The sequence below is a fragment of the Zalophus californianus genome, chromosome 15 (genome assembly GCF_009762305.2).
Source record: "Zalophus californianus isolate mZalCal1 chromosome 15, mZalCal1.pri.v2, whole genome shotgun sequence".
Classification (NCBI taxonomy): domain Eukaryota; kingdom Metazoa; phylum Chordata; class Mammalia; order Carnivora; family Otariidae; genus Zalophus; species Zalophus californianus.
This window is the reverse complement of record NC_045609.1, coordinates 49,014,310-49,035,667: the sequence shown is the minus strand read 5'-3', so window position 1 is coordinate 49,035,667 and position 21,358 is coordinate 49,014,310. Positions and strand designations below refer to the sequence as shown.

The following is a 21,358-nucleotide window of genomic DNA, read 5'->3' as shown; positions in this document are numbered from 1 at the left end:
ATGGCTTATTTTAGTTTCAGAACTTTCAGCAAGAGTAACCAATTGCTATCTGTTCCTTGAACAGCACACTTAAAGACTGAGTTGACAGCATTTAAATAGTTTTTATATATTTCATCAAGGTCTTGGAAAGCAAACTTTTTTTTTTAATAAGTGGAGAAACAATCCCACTCTGTTGTCGATGGACGTGCGTGGGCTGTGAGGGTAGCTGGGGTTCCACTGGACAGCCAAGCCCCGCTTAAGCTGTGACCAGCTTTTAGCTTGTGAAAATCTGCAAACATTCTTTAAAACCCTACACGATTTTGTATAAATGACACTGAAGTGTGGCGGGAAATCAAGCTTTTTCACCCCACGGGCGGTCTGTGGTTGGCCCCTTGCCCAGAGCTCCTAACCTGCCCCCCCACCCCCGACACCCCACTCCCGGGGAGGGTGTTTCTCGGGTTGCATCTCAGCCCACCATCCAAGAAGCAAAGTTGTGGGTAACAAAGCTGAGAGCTGAGAAATCACGACACGAAAGCGGTGACAGAATAGGAGCCAAGAGCAAGGATCAAGTGAAAGAAGCCACGGGGCGGGGCGGGGGGGGGGGGCGCCGGAGCCGCCAGTTTTATCGGAACAATCCTGGACTCCTGGACCTCTGCCGCCCTCTAGCAGACACTGGCCGCACCACCTCCTCCGCCATGGGAGCACAGACACAGAGAGCCCGCTCTGCGCTGGGCTCCTGGGCACACGCTGCCACTTTCCAGCAGGTGACCTTGGGAAATTATTGAAGACAGCCCTGCAGAAGTTCTCATTTGTAAAGTGGGGGGTAATACTAGTCCTTACCTCCTGTAAGATGTTTATGAGGTTTAAATGGCCAAGATGGAGTAACAGGGACCAGATTTATTCTCCTCCCCCCATCTCCCCCCCCCGCAAGAACCCCTGGGGGTGGGGATGGGGGTGGGGCGGGACTGACCAAATATCTGAAATAACAGTTTTCAGAATAGGGCACATCAGACACGAACTATTGGGGTCCCTGAGAGAGAGGAAACAAATGATCCCCACGATTGCCCAACTCACTGACCAGAGAGTTTCCACAGCACAGGGAGGGGACCCTGGCCCAGCTTGCAGACTCCATGAGTTGAGGAGACAAAGCCGAGAGGCCAAAGAAACTGAAACAAATACGGAGGACCTGGAGGAAGAGAGAGCTGCAAAAAGAGACAACTCCGGAAAAGTCCAGGGCTCACTTCAGCAGCACATACATTAAAACTGGAACGATACAGAGATTAGCTTGGTCCCTGGGTAAGGATGACACAAAAATTCATGAAACTCAAGAGAACTCCAGAGAAAGGGTCCCCTTTAAGTATGTAGCAGGGTACCCAACAGCACGTGTGCATGGAGAAACTACAAGAGCGCAGGAAAGAACCACCCGTCCACAGGGGAGGGAGGGGTACCCAGCATTCACACAGCACCAGAACAGGGTCTCTTCCCACAAGCCCGACTAAAAACTTCACAAACCATGAGGCATTAGGTGGAATCTTGCTTCAGGAGTAGGGAGTAAACACAGCTCCAACACCCCCTAAGAAATTTAAAGGCAGGACCTGAAAGGGTCAAATTGTTTCTAAGTAACTTAACTATATCCCAGGACAAAGCTCCAAAAAAAAGAAAAAAAATGCAAGAAAACAAAAATATCCAGCACACAAGGATAAAAAGTAACAATGTCCAGCAATTGATTAAAAAAAAAAATGGGCACACATGGAAAGCAGCAGGGAAAATAACCCATAATGAGAGGAAAATTCAAGCGATGGATTGAGTGCCAAAACACAGCACACCAAAACTGGTGGAACGGGGATCAAGCAATACTTGGAGGGAAAGTTACCGCACTAACTAGGTTTGAAAGCAAGGAAAATCTCAAATCTATGATTATCACCTTCCATCTTAAAAAAATAAAAAAGAAGAGCAAATTACACCCAGAGTAAGCAGAAGAAAGGAAATAATAAAGATCAGGGCATAAATCAAAGAAATAGAAAGTAGAAGAATAAGAGAGAAAAATCAGTGAAATTAAAAAACTGGAGGGTTTTAAAAAAAATCAATAAAAATTGATAAACCCCTGGTCAGATTGATCACAAAATCGGAAAGAAGACTCAAACTACTAATGTCAGGAGTGGTAGATTTGATATAATTATAGATTCTACAGCTGTTAAAAAGAAAAAAAGAGAATATTATGGAAAACTTGAGACCAACATAGTCAACAAGTAAAATGAAATGGACAAATTCCATGAAAGCTATTATCAGTGCTCACTCAAAAGTAAACAGATGATCTGATAGAGCCTTAATATCTATTTTTAAAGTAAATTTATACTTTAAAATATTCCCACAAAGAAAATTCCAGGCCCATATGGTTACATTAGCTAACATTTAAGAAAGAACTCATACCAATTTTATATAACTCTTCCAGAAAATTGTAACAGAGGAAATACTTCTCAGCCCAAACTAAGAGGTTGGTTAGTGTTGTCCTGACACCAAAACCAGACAGACTTTATAAGAAAACTACAGACCAATATCCCTAAGAAAATTGACACCAAAAAATAAATAAATAAACGACACACACACAAAAACCACACACGCACACAAACAAACAAACAAAAACAGCCAAACAAAATTTATCAAATTAAATCCAATGATATAAAAAGATAATACGTTATGACCAAGTGGGATATTCCACGAAGGCAAGGTCGATTTATGATTTGAAAATCAATCAGTGTAATTCACCACATTATCAATTAAAAAAGAAAAAGAAAAACCATATAGGCATCTCAGTAGACACAGTAAAAACATTTTCATAAATTCCAACCTTCATTCCACACAAAAACTGTCCGAAAACTAGAAATAGAAGGAACTTCCTCAACCTGATAAAGCACCTCTATAAAAAATCTACTGTGAGTTCATCCAATTTCGTAGCTTCAAATATCGTCAATACACCAACAACTCTCAAATTTATTTCTCCTTATGCTCTTTCTGCCATCTTCCCCATCGTAGTGATACCCATTGCTCAGGTAAAATAAATCCAAAAAACTTGGAATTACCCTCGACAGCTCTCTTTTTTCTCACACCCCAATTCCAAATCCTTTAGCAAATTTATCAATCTATGTTCAAAATTCCTCCGGAATCCAACCACTTCTCACCGCTAACACTGCTGCTAGCCTGGCCCCAGCCACTCACTGGGATAATTTAGCCTCTTTTCTGATCTCCTAGCTTTCCCCGCCCCGTCCCGTCACTGAACTGTCTGGCAGCCAGAATATCTCGTCCATATCAACACTGACATCTCTCTTTTCTTCGCTCACAGCCCTGGCCAGAACCCCAAACACCACGTCAAACAGTGATGATGGGCATCCTGATCTTGTTCCTCGTTTTAAAGAATATGAGTCTCATGTTTCTCCACGAAAGATTAGGTTTTTGTAGGATTTTGAATATAACTTTTGCCAAGTCGAGAAAAGTTTCTCCCGTTCCTAGTTTTCTGTTTTTTTAATCATAAAAGTTAAACTTTCTGAGATACTTTTCTGTATTAATTTGAATCATCATGTGATTTTCTTTCAAAGTCTTTTATTGTGGGAGCGCCTGGGGTGGTGCAGTCGGTTAAGCATCCGGCTCTTGGTTTCGGCTCAGGTTATGATCTCAGGGTCCTGATATCGAGCCCCACGTCCATGCTCAGCAGGAGTCTGCTTAAGATTCTCTCCCCTGGAGGGGCAGACGAACCATGAGAGACGATGGACTCTGAAAAACAAACTGAGGGTTCTAGAGGGGAGGGGGGTGGGGGGATGGGTTAGCCTGGTGATGGGTATTCAAGAGGGCACGTTCTGCGTGGAGCACTGGGTGTTATGCACAAACAATGAATCATGGAACACTACATCAAAAACTAATGATGTAATGTATGGTGATTAACATAACAATAAAAATTATTAAAAAAAAAGATTCTCTCTCCCTCTCCCTGACCCTCCTGCTTATGAGCACTCTCTTTCTCTCTCTCTCTCTCTCTCTCTCTCTCAAATAAATAAATAATAGAAAAATAAGTTTTTTAATGTAGTGAACACTGTTTTACTGAAGGTTTTATGATAATTTTCCGGATGATGAACTGCCCTTGTAGGTTACACCCTACTTGATCATGATATGTTTTTTAATATATTATTTCATTCACTTAGCTAAGTAATAGCTAATAAGTAATAAGTAAAATTGGAGTACTGTTTTCTTTACATTTATTTTTCTTATCTGAATTTTGAATTAAAAATTACATTAGACTTATAAAACAGGCCAGAAAACTATCTTTTTCTATTGATGGAATCACTTATAAAAATTAGGAATTAACTATTCCTTGAAAGTTTTATAAAACTCACCTCTAACCCATCTGGACTTGAGGTTTTAAAGATAGGAAGTCTTTAAATACCACTTTAATTTCCTTAATAATTATTGGTTTCTATAACTTTCCTCATTTCCTCATGAACTAATTTTGGCCCTTATTTTTCTAAAACTTCATTCATTGCACTGGGTTTTTTTTTTTAAGATTTTATTTATTTATTTGAGAGAGAGAATGAGAGACAGAGAGCATGAGAGGGAGGAGGGTCAGAGGGAGAAGCAGACTCCCCGCTGAGCCCGGAGCCCGATGTGGGACTCGATCCCGGGACTCCAGGATCATGACCTGAGCCGAAGGCAGTCATTTAACCAACTGAGCCACCCAGGCGCCCTGCATTTGTTTTTTTTAAAGTTTTTAGCACAATTAAACATAACGTATAATGAGTGTTTCAAGGAACCAGAGGGTTTAAGCCTTTTCAGGCTATGTTAAGGTCACTTACCAACCTGCGCTTATTTGCATAGGCCAGACTTCTTCCCAGATGGAAACATCGTTTTCTTAGATAATGTTCATACATATCTCTAGAATTGTCTACAACTAATAATGTCTCCAACAGATTGTGCACCCTATGTCCTCCTTTGAAAGTCTATGTTGTTTTAATAGGATTTCAAGAAACTATGGCATGCCTGGGTTCCTTCTACAAGAAACATAGATGGATCTTTCACACCCTTCATCCTTGCCTTTGGTATTTCATGTCACCAAAGACTACTACTGTGTCTTCCATCTTCTTAAGATGTATCCCTTCCCATTCAGTGCCTAGTGCATTGCCCAAATAACCACGTGGATGTACTGATTACAATTGGAAGTGTTATCTCTGCTACATTACACTAAATCCAGGATTAACCAGAGAACAGTTGCCTAGAACTCCCAGTTGATGGTAATAGCTCTCCAGTATACCTTCACTTTTAGAAGTAATCAGCTGAATAATCATAGCTATCATTCCCCAAATGCCTACTATCAGCCTGACATAAATTGGTACTCTGGATATGCTAGAAGCGTTATTAAAGCCAAAGAAGGAAAAAATCTTAGTAACTTTGTTTCACTGATTAGGAAAATATGGCTCACATGTGACTTGCTTGAGGTCATCTGGTGAGTAACAGTGGGGACTCAAATTCAGATCCATCTGGTTTTATTTATTTATTTTAAAGATTTTATTTATTTGACAGAGAGACACAGCGAGAGAGGGAACACAAGCAGGGGGAGTGGGAGAGGGAGAAGCCGGCTTCCCACGGAGCAGGGAGCCCGATGCGGGGCTTGATCCCAGGACCCTGGGATCATGATCCAAGCCGAAGACAGACGCTTAACGACTGAGCCACCCAGGCGCCCCAGATCCATCTGGTTTTAAACTGCTCACTGAAAGCTGGAATTCTTTTCAATAAAGAAGCTTCCAAGGAATGACCCAAACCAAAAGGTTTCTGCCAAATCAGGTATACCTACAAAATTTTAAGCTCTTGTTAGTATTTTAATTCCTGGATAGCTATTAAGTTTCATGCCTGTCTGAACTCCTGCCTAATGGAAGTAGCTGTCCGCAGTCTTGTACTGAGGAAAACTGTGAAGGTTATTTTGGGCTAAGACAGAAAGATTGCAGAGAGTGGATTCTAACACCATTTGTATTAGTCAAGATTCTCCAGAGAAACAGAGCCAATGGGATGGATAGATTAAGAGAGAGAAGAAGAAGGAGAGGGAGAGAGAGAAAGGGCTGGCTGGCAGACTGGAAATTCCAGCAGGAGTCGATGTTGAGGTCTTGAGTTCCAGGGCAATTTAGAGGTAGAATTTCTTCCTCCCCAGTGGAGCTCAGTCTTTTATGCCCTTCAACTGACTGAATGAGGCCCACCCATATTATGCAAGGTAATCTTTTTACCCAAGGTCTATGATTTAAATCTAAAAAACACCATCACAACAACATCTAAACAGGTGTTTGACCAATCAACTCGACACCATGGCCTATCCATGTTGACACATAGAATTAACCATCACACATAGACCTGGAAGACAATATTCTGTACAACAGTGGATCTCAAGCTTTAGCATGTATGGGAATCCTTTGGAAGACTTGTGAAAACACAAGCCTGAGCTTCTGATTCAGTAGAGTGGGGCTGTCATTATAGCAAGTCCCCTTGATGCTGATGATGCTGGCCCAGGGACCACACTGAGAACCCCTGTTACATCGTGTTGCTCCTTTGCTCTAACTGACGACATTGAAGCATCATAAAACACCGTTACAGAAATGTATGTTTCCAATCTGTATTCTCTGTATAATAACAATTATTTGAAGTTTTCCCAACATTTAAGTTTTCCACAAGGACTTTCTTAACCCCCAGAAAAATGTCTACCCAGCCCTGAGCCCCCCAAACGATTATATAAAAAAAGTTATGTGACTACTCACATACCTCTAATCAGGTAATAACTTAATTAACTTAAATTTATTTAATTTATTCCAAAGCAGTAGAGACACATGCCTGCTGGTCAGCCTGGACATGGTCGAAATGCAGGGGTGGGGCACCAAGAGTCAGGACATCTGGATGGGCAAGGTCATGGGGCTCACAGTTTGGAAAACTGATCAAAGCCAGAGCTCCTGGTCCCACCAGGTCTCTCCAGACCTAATTACTCTTCCACCCAGGTCTTACACATCTTGATTCAGTTCAATACAGACACTCAAACAGCTAGTGCTGCCGGGGGAGAAATGGGCTGTTCTGTAAGGTAGGAGGTTGCCCGTAAATGAGGGAGTCCAAGCAGGAGGATGCTTGGTGGGAATTTCATAGAGAGAATTTGGAGAACAGAGTGGACACATCCTCCCCTCTCACACTGTAAAATTCTATGAATCCCTGAATCCCAGCCCAAATTCCTGGGAAGGAGCTTAAAAGAAAGAAACACACCTTAAATATAAGAAGGTGCCATTGTTACTAGAATGATTACAGATACCCATTATAAAAACATTAATCGGGCTCATGCATCTGATGTGCAGAAACCCAAAATCATGATGTTAAAGCTGTTTCGGGGTTTCAGAAAATAAATAAATAATTAAAGTGAGGTCTCTACACCTGTAGGAAAACTGTTTCAACTTGGATTAATCTGGAACTGAATGTCACCTTTAATCCTGCCAAGGCTTGGCAGGGCCCCAGGCAGGGAATGGTTTGCATTCCATCTAGAAAAGCGGCTTGGGTGCTGAGGAACCAGTCGTCTCCATGGGGCCCCATCAGGGTGGCCAGGCCATGGTGCTGCTCAGGGTGGGCTCGAGCAGCGCAAGTGAGGTGAGGGTCGGCCAGCAGCATCCCAAAGGCGGTTCCCCACCCCCAGTCTCAGCCTGGCCCTGTTCATCCTTCTGCCAGTGTCACTGCTGGAAAGGCCACCAGCTGGTGCAGCAAAACAAAATGACGTTTATTCCCATGGGAAGCTGTGAGTTAGGCGAGTCATATCACCCACCTGCACCTTTGCTTCCTCACTGGGAGCGCAGGGTTATGAAGATGCAGCCTCTCACACTGTTCAAGACCTACAGGAAGTGCGGTCCAAAGCAAGCTTTAGACCCAGCTTGAATGGGTTTTATAGCATATGTCACAAAGATGAGAAGACTGGTAACTTTTCCTCTCCGTGGCTTTCAGCGGAAGCATAAATAGAGGCAGAGTCCTAAATCTTTCGTGGCATTCAGCCAGGGGACCAAGAGGGTAGCTGTAAGACGGGGGAAGTGGTCGTGAAAGGGGGGCTGGCTGGAGCTTGGAGGCCAGAAGAGGGACTGTGGCCCACAACAGGGGTGAGGAGGCAGGCGCTGGTGACAAGGACCTCAATGAAGCAGTATTCCTAAAGCCAGCTGTGAGACCTTCTCCTGCATGGTGTGTTCCCCGCAAGTCTCCAAAAGACAAATTCAAGCCTTACGCTACTCTGCAATGCTTTTGGAATTAAAGCTGCATTTCTTTTGATTCATTGCTGTGCTAAGACTGGACCTTAAGGCCAGCAAGCAGACCCAGATAGTCTTTGGTTGTGTGCATTCAAATGAAGAGTCAGTGCCAGAGTCATTTGGGGTGAAGGCGATGGTTCGTGGATACCCACACGTAAGCGCCATGACCATAACAATGCTGCTGTTCCTGTATATTCTATCATGTCCAAAACATTTTCACATATTCAGTACATTTTCATTCCATGTATTGGGCAAAGTGGAGACTTTGTTCCCACCTCAGCGTTGAATGTTGAACACATAGGTCACTTTCCCTAAGCAGAGTGAGTCTAAGAATCTCATGTCCGATTAGAGCAGCTAAGGGAAGCTGTGAGGTGTCAGGTACACGGGAAAAGGCTGGATCCTCCTGCCTGCATGAGAGAAGGACAAACTCTGACATCAGAGCCTGCCCTGTGGTCATGTTTGGATGGTGGCATCCTCCCACAGAGACATCAATGCACCTTTATCTTCATACATAGATATACACACACACATATGTTTCAGTTAAGTGGACACAGCCCCATCTTGCTCAAGAGAATGGTTTTGTCTCCCGTGAGCTCTGCTCTTGCAGCAGGCAGGGAGGATCAGCAAATGTGAATTAATGAAGAGAATGGCACGGAGAAGAAGGGTGGGCTTCTCCTGTGTTCTTAGGCTGTTAGATAACACCAAAAGCCATTGTCAGATAAGCCTTATCTTCACAATGACGTGAATGAATTGGGGGAGGGAGGGAGGCCAGCTTTGCAGAAAAACAGAACTTTTGTCCAGCTTTAAGATAAGGCCTGGCCCCACCCTAGTGCTCAACCAGGTCTGGGCCTCCATACTGGGCTCTGGCTACCTCTCCCTCCCCTCTCCCCAGGGAATGAAGCTCCTCTCATTACCTGAAGGCATGGTTTTCCCTTCCCATACGCCTGTCCTTATGGTGCACCCACTTTGTCTAGAAATCGGCCTTTGGTTTCTTCATATGACTTGAGAAAGCACAACAGCAGGAGCCCGTGTTTATAAAGGCAGGATGGTGACAATAAGGGGAGAGACGGAAAGACTTGGGTGTGCAGGGGTTGCTGCAGGTGCAAGCCTTTAGAATGCAGTGGAATGCCATGGTCCTGAGGATGGGCCAGGAAGGGGAAGATGGAAGCAGTGGGTGACCAGCCAAGGCCCTGGCCTGGAAATGGAACCTCAAATGCCACCTATGGGAAAGGTGGCCTATCCTCCCTGGCAGGACAGTGCCTGAGAAACCAACATGGTTTGTAGCCAGTCCTTGTCACTCCCTTAAAGTACGGGGATGGCGAAGCAAAAGCAAGAGAAGCGACTGGGCGGATCTTACTGCACACACATTCGACCAAACCGTGTACAAAACAGGAGCATAAAATACAAACAGGCACTGCTATGTCTGTAGAGATGCTGCTCCAGTGTGGGGCAATGGTCCTGGGGCAGAGCAACTGCCACCTCCACACTGGCTGGGTGCTGTCTCCTTCCGCTGCCCACCATGTCCTGCACCCCACCATTGTGGCCCAAGCATTCGAGGGCTCAGTCCCAGCGCCATGCACTGCAGCTCACAGTCATCTACCAGGTGGAAAGGCTTCGGCTCCAAATTGCCACCCGTAGTAAGCCTATGCCTGTGAGGCTCCCTGCTCCTCTCTCCAGTCCCCAGAGCTCCGGCACTCCCGCATGGCGGAGGGGTCCCCAGGAGCAGAGTCCCTCTCCAGCAGTGGGAGTGATGATGCTCCGTGTCACAAGTTGTTTCCTTTTTACATTCAAAGGCATAGAGAAAGTCGGCATTTCCTAGGATCCTCCCAAAAGGAAGGAAAAGCTAGTGATTATCTTACTAACCATAGCAATAGGCCAATCAGAGAATTCACTAAAACTGCACCGAGGCCTGAATGACCATTTGTGAGACAGCGGTATTCCATCTGACCACAGCAAAGCAAGTAACTGGGTAATTTTCAAGTGTTTATTTGCAGGGCTGGGCCACGATCTAGAAAATACCGAAATGAAAACAAATCCATCTGAACTTGGCATTTTCCATTGATCTAATGGCTCATTTGCTTTTGGTCCACGGACTCCTATTTAGGAGACAAGCAAGAGAATTCCAAGTAACAAGGTCTCTTGTCTTTCAGAGTGGTTATAGGATTTCCAGATGGCGTATTGGAAGGTATGACAAATGGAGGCAGGCCTGGAAATGAGATAAAACAAGGGTGCTTGAAGGCCAAAAATCAGACACCGCACAGCAAGGTTTGACTTAATAGCAGAGCCGAAAACAAAACAATCCCTCGTGACTGTGCCGGGTTGAGAAAACAGCCAGGTCACAGGACCCATTCCTGCAGGCCCTGGAGCAATCGACAGCTGGGAATGTGCTAGAAACCTGGGCGGGAGCAGCCTGGTGACATTGAAAGACCAGCTCAGGGGAGGTGGGGAAGCAGCCCCCCGCCCCTCGCCCACGCTGCCCACCTAGCTGCAGAGATGGGATGGCCGAGGTGGGGCCTGGGCAAGCCTGGGCTGGGTGGGAAAGTCGCCGTGATGCAGCAACATCTCTGTTCAGTGCAAACGTCCCCTTGTCCAACCAGCCCAAGTCCTCGACCTCCCCCAGCCTCCCTGAGTCTCAGGTCCTGAATCCATACGCAGAGAGGTTGCATACATAGTATGGAGGAGGGCAGAGAGCTCTGTGCTCTGATCCCAGGGCCCCACTTTCTAGCTAAGACAAAGGCTCTCAATCTTTCCAAGTCTGACGTCCTCATCTGTGAGGGGGACAGTGACATCCACCTTACAGAGGACCCAGAACAACCTCACAATCAAGAGGCTTAACCACTTGCATCCTCTCCTGGCCACTTGCCTCCAAATCTCCTAGCCTGTCTCAGGGCCCCTGCCAGTCGGGGGGCACTGAGGACCGGTCTGGGGCTCGTTCGTCTGACTCTTCTTGTGCCCCGCATGGCTGAGGTAAGCATCCTCAGAGAATTTCTTCCTGCCTACACCGAGGCCTCAAATCCCCCTCATAAAGCTCCAGAGGCCACTCTCTACAGCTCAAGAATGTTCCGCAGGAACCACCTCCCACCTTCTGCTTCAAAGCTCTGACGTCAGTCTGGGTTTCCTAGGTTCTAGCCACATGTCACATCTCACTTGGCCTCCTTCCTCCCCCTGCCCGCCTTCCCCTCTTTCCTCTTTGTGCATTTATTTTCCTTTTCTTCCTCCTTCATTTCTTCTCCCCTCCCTCTCCCCCACCCCCGTCCCTCTTCCCTCCTCCCTCCCCATCTCCCCTTGCCTTGCTTCTCCATCGATGACTGTCTGCATGGCCTTCCAAGCTTTGATTTCATTTGACTCTCAAAGACACTGCCCATTGTCTCATCCCCTTACTCCCAAACTCTTCACTCAGGGCCCTGGGAAGTCATGCCCTCAGCAGGTTCTGCTCCCTGACCTCCTAGACACTATCATACAGGTGGCAACTCTAGGGGACATTTGATTTACAAAAGTAAAGTGGGAGGAGGTGGGTTTATTCTCTCCAGTGAGACCCTCAATATCTGCTTGCTCCAAGCCAGGCTCGCCAGCCCTCCCTTCAATCCTGTGGGCAAATGTATTCCCTTCTGTTTAGGTTACTAGGATAGGTCCCTGTTGCCTCCAGCCAAAGAATTCTCCCTTCATGAGCAACAGAGGGCAAGGTACCCAGGACACCAGCTGCAGGGGAACCTTGTCTGAGTCTATTCTAGGTGTAGCAGTGAGAATGATTACTGCCCAACCCAAGGCAGGAACAGTGTGTGCGCAGAGAAAGGATGGATTAAAGAGCTATTAAGAAGGCAAGGACTCTGGACTCGGATGTGGAGGATGAGCCCACCACCAGGCTCTTGGTCAGGGTGTTGGATGGAGGTGGGGGCTCTTGCAAAGGGAGCAGGTAAGAGAGGGGGAGGTGATATTTCGGGCACAGAGGGACTGATCTGCTTGTAGAGCACCCAAGCAAGAAACCCCAGGAGCAATGGATTGTATGGTTCTGAAAATCACCTCAAGAACAGATTATTTGCCAAGGATGTCGAGGAGATATTCCTGCCTGGGCTCCCAGAGCAGAGCAGGTAACTGGTGGGGGACTTTGGTGCTGAGGTTGGACAAGGAGCCAGAGCGAGATGGCAGAAACCCTGGAGGAGAAGTCTGAAGACCTGGCCTCAAGTCAGGATCTCCACCACCCTGTGGCCTCAAGGGCAAGCCTCAAACGCTCAATGCTTCTGAGCATCAGTTTACCCATCTATAGAATGGAAAGAAAACAGCTCCCTCACCCTCCCAGCAGGGGGAATGATGAGTGTGGGAGGGTCTACGGACTATGGGAATAGAGATGGTCCTATAGGCAAGTACGGTCATGATCAGGGCTGGGGCCACAGGAAGGAAGAGGAGGAAGCTGAGGGCCCTTCACACACAGTGCTGTCATACTGGTTCACGGAGTCCGGCCTACCTTGAGTAATGTAGCACCTCTTTCTCTTCTCAACTAAATGCCAAAGCTTAACAAATACTTGCTCTGGCCTCCAAGTCCTTATGGACCCACTGTTTTTCTCCCTAGGTTTTCAGATTTAAATGCAAGCCTAGGAAAGGCTGGTTAAAGACAGGTTTGCTCTGGTCTCTGGGCATGGGTACCGGAAGGACTCCAGATGAAAACAAAGTCTCATTTCTCAATGGGATATTCCCTTCTGAGGTTGGCTGCCTAAGGCTGGAAGACTTCTTGGGATCTGGGGGACCATGCAGTTCCCAGACCCACATGTGGCCCAGGAGACTTGGTGGAAGGCACAGAACATGCAATGGAAAAGAAGGCACCTGTTCTTCAGGCACTGGAAAACAGAGCCATTGAGCAGATAGGGGTGAAGCTGCAGATGCTCTAGGTGAATAGAAGACATGATTGACGTTGTAACCCTAGAATAGCAGTGTTCCGTGTGTGGCATCCAGTTTTCAGAGCTACAGTAAAGCCCAGAACAAATGGACACACATAATTCAGGACCAGCCTGAGCTTCCCCCACAAGGACAAGAGGGAGCGGTCCTTGGGTGGTCAGGGACCAGTCTTAGAAAGAGCAGCCAATGCGTTCTAGAATACTGAGGCTGAAAAGGCCCCAAATCATGTCATCGCTTGGCGAGTGATAAGGGAGACTGTCCAAAGTGGAGGGAGGACAGCATTTACTACACTGGGCCACTGCCTAGGCAGAGCCTGTCCACATGGCAGAGGTCCACGGGCTAGACCTTTGGCCTTGGAGAACTCACCTCACCTTTCTTGGGCTCAGCTTCCTTCTCTCCTTAGAGCTGGGTACTCAGAAAACACTGACAGAGTGCTGACACACAGCAAATGCTCAATAGACTGTAGCTTTCATTTTCCTTAGATATTACTACTCTTTCTTTGCCCTTCTCTCTAGCAGCAAAAGCCCAAGGAGATGGGGTTCTCCTCCCCGCTTTGCTGGGGACCAGCTAGACCTAACACTAGTACTTTACCTCTCCAGTTTAGCCTCTTGTCTACCAATAAGTGGTGGAAACAGACGATGTAGAGGGCCGCTTGCTGCAAAAATCTGCGGAACTCTGAGTCCAACACTGTGTGAGTCTCCGCAGTACATGCTTCTGTCTGTACCTGTGGAGTCTCAATGTTCCAGGAGCTTCCCTGGTGCTTTCATGGGCACACAACGGGAAGCACTGCCTTAGCAACTTGGGGTGATTACCTAGATATGCTGGTGATAAAGTCAGCTTCAGAGCCTAAACCGTGGCAGACTCCGGGCTCAACAACTCAGTAAGAGAGATGAAGTCCTAGACTTCTGGGAAAACATCATCTCTGGAAAAACTAAAACTAGCAAATAGTCTAAGTAACATTAATGGATATTTTTAATGAGAGACAAAAATCCTGAGTGTCCCTCCTTTCCTGTTATTAGTACTTAAAAACGCACAAAATATAAAAAAATAAACCTCACAAAACATCCCTAAGTGTCACCCTATTGCCATTTAGTCTTGCTTGTTGATGACATTTCCATTCCTATGAGAATATTCTTACAAGGCATCTCCATGTCATCTTCCTCAACTCACGGTTGGCAGCTTATGTTGTCTGCTTCTCCTCCTTGGCTCTGTGACACATTCTGGAATTCAGCCCTTCTAAGAGCCGGTCCTGAAAAGCCTGATAAATAGCATCTGGCAAATCCATGGAGTTGTCTGGTTTTATCACAGGAATGGGTTTAGCACACGCATGGGCGCTTCTCACAAAGCTCCACAAGGGCTCTCTCTTCACTCTTCCGTCCTAACACTGGCCGGTCCCATCCTTTCGAGGGTACCTTAGTATTATGTGCCCACAGAAAACATAGGAACAGTCAGAGGGGTAGCTAAGGGTCAACCTGGGGGTTTTTTACTCAAGTAGCATAACAGTGTTTCCACACTGTGTCTCTAATTCTCCAACATCAGCTGGGGATCCAACAATTCAATTCAATTCTGACACTAACTACCCAGAGCTAGGGCAGACCCCACCAGCTAAGAGACCAGCCCCACCACACTGTCCTTACTTCTGATACCAACTGTAAACGGAGCCCCCAGGCAACCTGCACTTCTGCCCGGTTCCCACAATGCCCCTGCAGGCTTGGTAATTGGCTAGAAGGATTCACAACACCCAGGGAAACAACTTTACTTACAGTTACAGTTTTATCATAAAGGATACAAAGGAACAGCCAAATGGAAGAAAGACGCATGAGGCAGGGTATGTAGACGGGGTGTAAAGAGCTTCCATGCCTTCTTCGGATGTGCTACCTTCCCTGCACCTGATGTATTTACAAACACAGAAGCTTTGTTAGCCTCATTGTTCCAGCGTTTTTAATCCAAGTATTTTTTTCATCCGAGTATTTATTTATTTTTTTATTTATGATGGATTAAATCATGGCCATTGGTGATTAAAGTCAATCTCCAGCCCCTCTCTCCTCTCTGGAGGTCTGGGGGTGGGGCTGAAAATTCTAATCCTCTAATCCTCACCCACCCCCATCCTGTGGTTGGTTCCTCAGGCAACCAGCCCCCATCCTGAGGCTTTCTAGAGAGCTGCCAAGATTCACCTCCTTTAGCTAAACTCAGTTAAGTTCACAAGCAGGGACTCATTATGAATAATAAAAGACACTCCTATCACTCAGGAAATTCCAAGGATTTTAGGAGCTCTGTGCCAGGAATGAGGGACAAAGATCAAGTATCTAGTTTTTATTGTACCACACAGCCGTAGCTGGTGCTGTCTTGTATCATCTGGCCGACGGGGCAAGCATCAGCTTCCTGAGCTGTAAACATCCCAAGATATCCTCAAACCTACCTAACAAGTAGGCTGTGTGTATCCAGGAGGACTGTGTGAAAGGAGCCAAGCCAGTGCAGCAAACAAGTCAAAACTCTCCACGATGAGATACTATTTCACAAGCACCAGTGGTGCTCGAATCAGAACCAGCCAGAGCTCACCTTCCCATGGGAGTGTAGGTTGGCACACCCATGAAGGAGACGTGTTTGTTAGTTTCTATAAAGTTAAACACACATCTACGCTATGATTCAGCAATTCCACTCATAGGTATTTACCATGAGAAATAAAAACCTATGTCTACAAAGAGAACTGTCCTGAATGGTCATTGTCGCCTTTTTCATAATAATTGAAAAAAACCTAGAAACAGAAGGTGAATTGGATAAATGAACTGTCGTACAATAAAGAGGAATGAACTACTGATGGAAAAACCCAAACGAATGAATCTTAAAATTTTAAGGAGCTAGACACAAGAGGGCATATACTTTATGATCCCATGTATATTGATCTAGAATAATGAAAACTAATCTAGAGAAACCAAGGTAGGGACATGGTTGTTGGCAGTTGATTGGGAAGGGGTATGAGTGAGCTCTCTTGGAGACTGAAAGTGTTCTATATTTTGTTTTGAGCGGTAATTACTAAGGTATATATGATTATCAAAATTCTCCAAACTGAAAGTTTAAAATCTTCTATTTTACTGTCTATTGTTTGTACCTCAGTTAAAAAAAAAAAAAAAAGTTTAAAGCCCTCTGAGTGAAGCTCATGGGCCTAAGAAAGTCTGTTTCTATGTGGGAAGAGGGACCCTGGGCTATACAGGAAAAACCTATCCAATCCTACATTCCCAACCCTGAATTCCAGAAGTGCATAAGTGGCTGGGGCCTTGCTAAGGAAAGGTTCCGAAGTCTGCATGAACGCTGGCCTAACCTTGCCTTTCCCTGAATCCACCAGTTAGTGTCTATGAAATGTGTTCCCCGAGTCATGATCTTTGCCTGCCTCCCCCAGTCCGAGCTCCCAAACCAGAAACTCCTGGGACACACTGAAGCGTGTCACCCATCTCTGTAACCCTCACTCCTGGTGGGGGATAGCGGACCATAGGGGCTCTATAAATACCGAATTGCACTGAATCACTAACTATCAGGGTTGGTTATGGATGATTCCGGAAACCCAATCTTAGACACCAAAGTACCCAGTTTGTCAACATGCATTGACTACAGTAACCGTAAGTATACAATTTTCTGGTGGGAGCCGGATAGCTTTCTCCTCATGCCACACACCAAAGAGACAGCAAATACAAACCACTCTCTCAGAAATTGTGTTCTATGGGGAGCAGACAAATGGGGCAGTGCTCCTCTCTCTCTCTGTCTTTCTTTCTCTGCAAGAAATTCCAGCATGTTGCCATGCTGATGGGAACAATTACATATGTATTTTGTGAAGTGATTTATTAGAGCAAAATGAGGTCCTTCTCCTTCATCCACCTTACTTCTGTTTTCTCCAACTGTCTTTTGCGCTGAAGAGCAAAGAGCTAGAAGGGGGATTTATAACTCCTGCTTTAGACCCATTGGCTCCAAGATAGACCCCCCCCCCAGATAAGTCCCTTGGGTAGGTCAGGTTGAAGTTACCAGCATCACCGTGGAAACATCTCCATTGCTGGAAAATATCGAAAACTGCTGGTGTCGAGTGAACTAGATTTCAAAAACAAGTCAGAATTACATAGAGTCAGAAGAGGAGTGATAAAGGGATGATTTTAGTTAACAAGTAAGTGGTCATACCATCCACTCGGGTGACGGGGATGTACAGAAGCAACCACTTATAAATCCAATATTGAAGTTAGAGCTCGGCAATTGGGAGTACCTATTAATGACACTCGCGTGACATCCTCCTACATGGTGTACATACACTGTACTTTGATTATCCAAGTTGAATCCCTCAACTCCGTGAGGGAGACCATAAGGGGGGGGCACAGGAACAGCCAGTGATGAGGCATGCGTCACAGCAGCAAGAACAGGGTCGGCGTGACTGCACTGTGGGTATTCACGGGTAATAGCTTCTGATCTTATCGATGGAGTCCTCCAATCCCAGCCCCAGAGGGAAGGAAGGAGAAACTGGGCTGGGCTTGTGGACCTGAGGAAGTATCCTGTGGACCTATTACATTTATTAAGGGAAAACAGACCTTGAGAGAAGAGAAGGCCCTTCTTGCAAAAGACAAATGGCTAAAGCCATTTTATTCGATTAAATAGAAATGAGGTTGATTTTGTAAAGGGCATGGCTACAAATCAATTCATGTAAGTTCCTTTACCAAATATTTACAGGATATCTACTGTAAACTCAACATTATGTTAGCCACTAGACTAAGGGGACTAAGGTGTGTTAAACATGATCGCTACCTCCCAGGAGCTCAGAGGACAAGGGGTAGGGGGACACAGACATATAAGCACCTCAGACCGCCCAGCTCTGTGCTTTGCACCTTACAACCCTCACAAACCCTAGTGGCCATGACGATGATAACAACGTTGATATTATAGTGTGGTAAGGGCACCCATAGAGGTCCAGAGGAGCTTTTCTGGCAGCATAGAAAATGAATGACCAAGTCTTTCAGGATGGTCAGGGAAGGGGTGCTCAAGCTGGTGAGCAGAGGAAGAGACAAGATACAGCGGACCAGAAGAATGTCCAAGCCAACTGCAAAGGGCCTGTGAAGACTGCTGGGAGCTCAGAGTCCCTTATGGAGAACTGAAGGGATGGTCCGAGAACCCAGCATCCCGGCCCAAGGATGAGGCCAGTTCACAGGCGGGCTTGCACCCCTGCTATGAGCAGGCTTCAGGGAAAACTACGTTGTTGTTGTTTTTCCCTCCTTGAAAGGGGCTCCTTCCCATTTCCACTCCACATCTTTGAAATGACTATCAGAGATGAAGGATGACTGACCACAAGGAAAAAATCTGCTACAGTGATCTGTCCAATGTCGACCACAAATCTCACCAATCCCTTGGACTTCACATAATGAAAAACCACAGAATGATGGCAAATGGCATTCTATCAGATTCCAGGCGCTTTCCAACACCATCTGCACTTTGTCTTCCATAAATGAGAAGGATGCGTGGATTAAAGTTTGAATATTGAGTGTGTGATGCTTTGTATCTCAATTCCACAGATAACTTTCTCCATCCTGGCGTTTCAGCATGATCTGTCCTTCAGGTTCTCAGACTCTGGAATATGCCTCTAGCACTTAACTTCTGTCTGGTTCCAAATCAGAGTACAGCTTTCCCAAGTGTGCACAAGCCCAAAGGAAGACAGGACCAACCAGGTAGAACTCGGTCATCAGAAACCAGGGAAGAATCCATGTGCACACTGATGAGGTTCGACTCCCAAGCCAAAGCCCTTCATTACAGCCCCAGTCAAGACGGAGACCAGCTGGGTTGCAGGCAGTTCTGTGCTAGAGTTGACTTGTGTTGTCTTGTGAGAGCTAATGGTTACATTGCCAGGTATTTAAAGAGCTGGTTGTTAAAGCCACCATTTAAAATTAAATTATAGTCAAGTAATTATATAGTGAAATGTAACAAGTATTCAAAACTCATCACAGTCTAATTAATTTATTGTATTTTGCTCTCATCCCTGTTCTTGAAGTCATTAGCAGCCACTGGAACTACCCCCAGGAAACACTGGATAACAGTGTCCTAGGGGGTGTCCCCAGCTCTGCATGCAATAGCGTCCTGATAGTAGCTTGAAGGCAGCCACCGTGGGAGTATTTATACCACAGAAGTTGTCAAATGCTACAAATAAGGGGGCTTTTGTTTCCCTGGATGACTGTGGTCAAACATTGACCAGCCAGCACCACGCCTGGTGAGGGCCCCATAGGTGTGGTGTAGGAGTTTACTCTGGGGAGTGACGTGGTTCATTCTGTGTCTCTGAACGACCTCCCCTGGCTGGGGTGTGGCATCTGGAATGGCAAGAGGAGGCTCCAGAGGTGTTAACAGAGCAGCTAACAGCTGATGGTCCACACCACAGGATAGACGGGCTGGTCCCGGGGCTGGCGGAGCCTCAGGGGCGAGGAGAAGGAAACTGGGAACGGCGGGGCTTATGCTGCACTGGGGAGGGCTGAGGGAGAACTAGGAGCCAAAGACGGCTCTGGGGTTTTTGGTTTTTTTGTTTATTTGTTTTTTTTAAACCACAGATCCTTTTGCCCTCTTTTTCTTTCTTTTTTTTTTTATTGTGGGAAAATGTACATAAATGTACTATTTTAACCATTTTTAAGAGGCATTAAGTTCATTCACAATGTTATGTAACCATCACCACTATCTGCCTCCAGGCCTTTTCCTCATCCCAAACAGAAACTGCCCCCATGAACCTCAAGTCCCCAACCCCTGAGCCCCCAGCCCCTGTAACCGCTGTTTTACTTTCTGTCTCCATAAATTTCTTTCTAGCTACCTCACATAAATGGAATCATACAGTATGTGTCCTTTCGTGTTAGACTCATTTCCCTTAGCGTCACCTAGAAGTGGAATTGAGGGATCATATGATAATTCCATGTTTAGCTTTTTGAGGGACTGCCAAACTGTTTTCCACAGTGCACGCTCTCCATGCCCACCAGCAATGCACGAGGGTTCTCATTGCTCCACATTCTCGCTGACACCAGCTATTTCCCATTTCTCTAGTAATAGCCTTCCTAACGGATGTGATCTCTTGCTCTCTTTTATGTAATCACAATGAAATATCGTCAGATTGCATCCTGCAGGTATGCCCATTACATGCCTCCATTGCTCTCTACATTATTTATTTATAGGACACATTTTTGTACGGGGTTGTATATACCAATCTATGTACTCTGTGCCGTATGGGCAATTTAAGGCATTGTTAAAGGTAATCTCAACAGATTTATAACCTTGTCTATGTTTCTTTCCTTAGCAAGAGTGGTGATGGGGATGGGCAGCCTGTCTAGAAACCTTGGTGATGTATCCCTGTCAGACCTAGAGAGTCTAGGAGTCGGTTCCGGTACTTTCTTTTCCCTTCCCCTCTACCCCTGCCAGCCTTGTGCATGTCACAAACCAGTGCCTGGGAGGAGGGCAGGAGCAAGGGCAACTCATACAGCCTTCACACTCATATTTATGGGCCACTGCTCAGTTTCAAAATGACCGGAACCAAGGAGTGGATAAACAGGGGAAATAATGCAAGGTCTGCTAACTGCCCCTAGCCAGACTGACCCGGCCGCCCATATCTGATCCTCCAGATATCTGAACCTTCAACAATAAATAACATGGGTCCTGGAGCAGAAGACACAGGAGTAATTTATACCTCAAAATCCAAACAAGTGCCAAACTGCGGTCGATTCTATGAATATAAATCCCACCTTGTCCATATGTGGACTCTCTGTGGTCTGAAAAAGAACAACGAGCAAGAAGGTGCTTTCCTAAGAGTTCCAAATGGTCAGGTCTTGAACTTGGGCACTTTTAGCATCTTCAGCAAGGGCTCGGCAGAGATTGGAGGAAAGATGTCTGTGTCCTTGGCTAGAGATCATCCCCCCTCCTCAGCAAGTGTTCACCGCACTTTACAATCTCAGAGTGTCCGAGCTGGAAGAATGTTTGTGACCCTCAGACCCTGTCACCTCATCATACAGATGAGATCATCACGGCCAGGAGTTTAAGGGAGGTAAGCTGGCCCCAAGCCTGTCACTCCCGGCCAGCCCTCAGGCCTGGCATGCCCACCGAGATCTATGGCATTTGGGCCTAGGCTGAGAGAGAATTGGGGAACCTGCAGAGAGAGTGTAGGGGGGCAAATGTCTCCTGAGCCTGGGCATGAGTCGGATTTCTTTCAA

General features: G+C 46.1%; 1 non-coding gene across 1 annotated transcript; it reads left to right on the top strand.

The window, feature by feature from the left end:
• Positions 1-1,212: 1,212 nt before the first annotated feature.
• Positions 1,213-1,316, top strand: LOC113923976. The gene has a single exon (XR_003520481.1). It is a non-coding gene; the product is annotated as a U6 spliceosomal RNA (small nuclear RNA).
• The last annotated feature ends 20,042 nt before the right edge of the window (positions 1,317-21,358 follow it).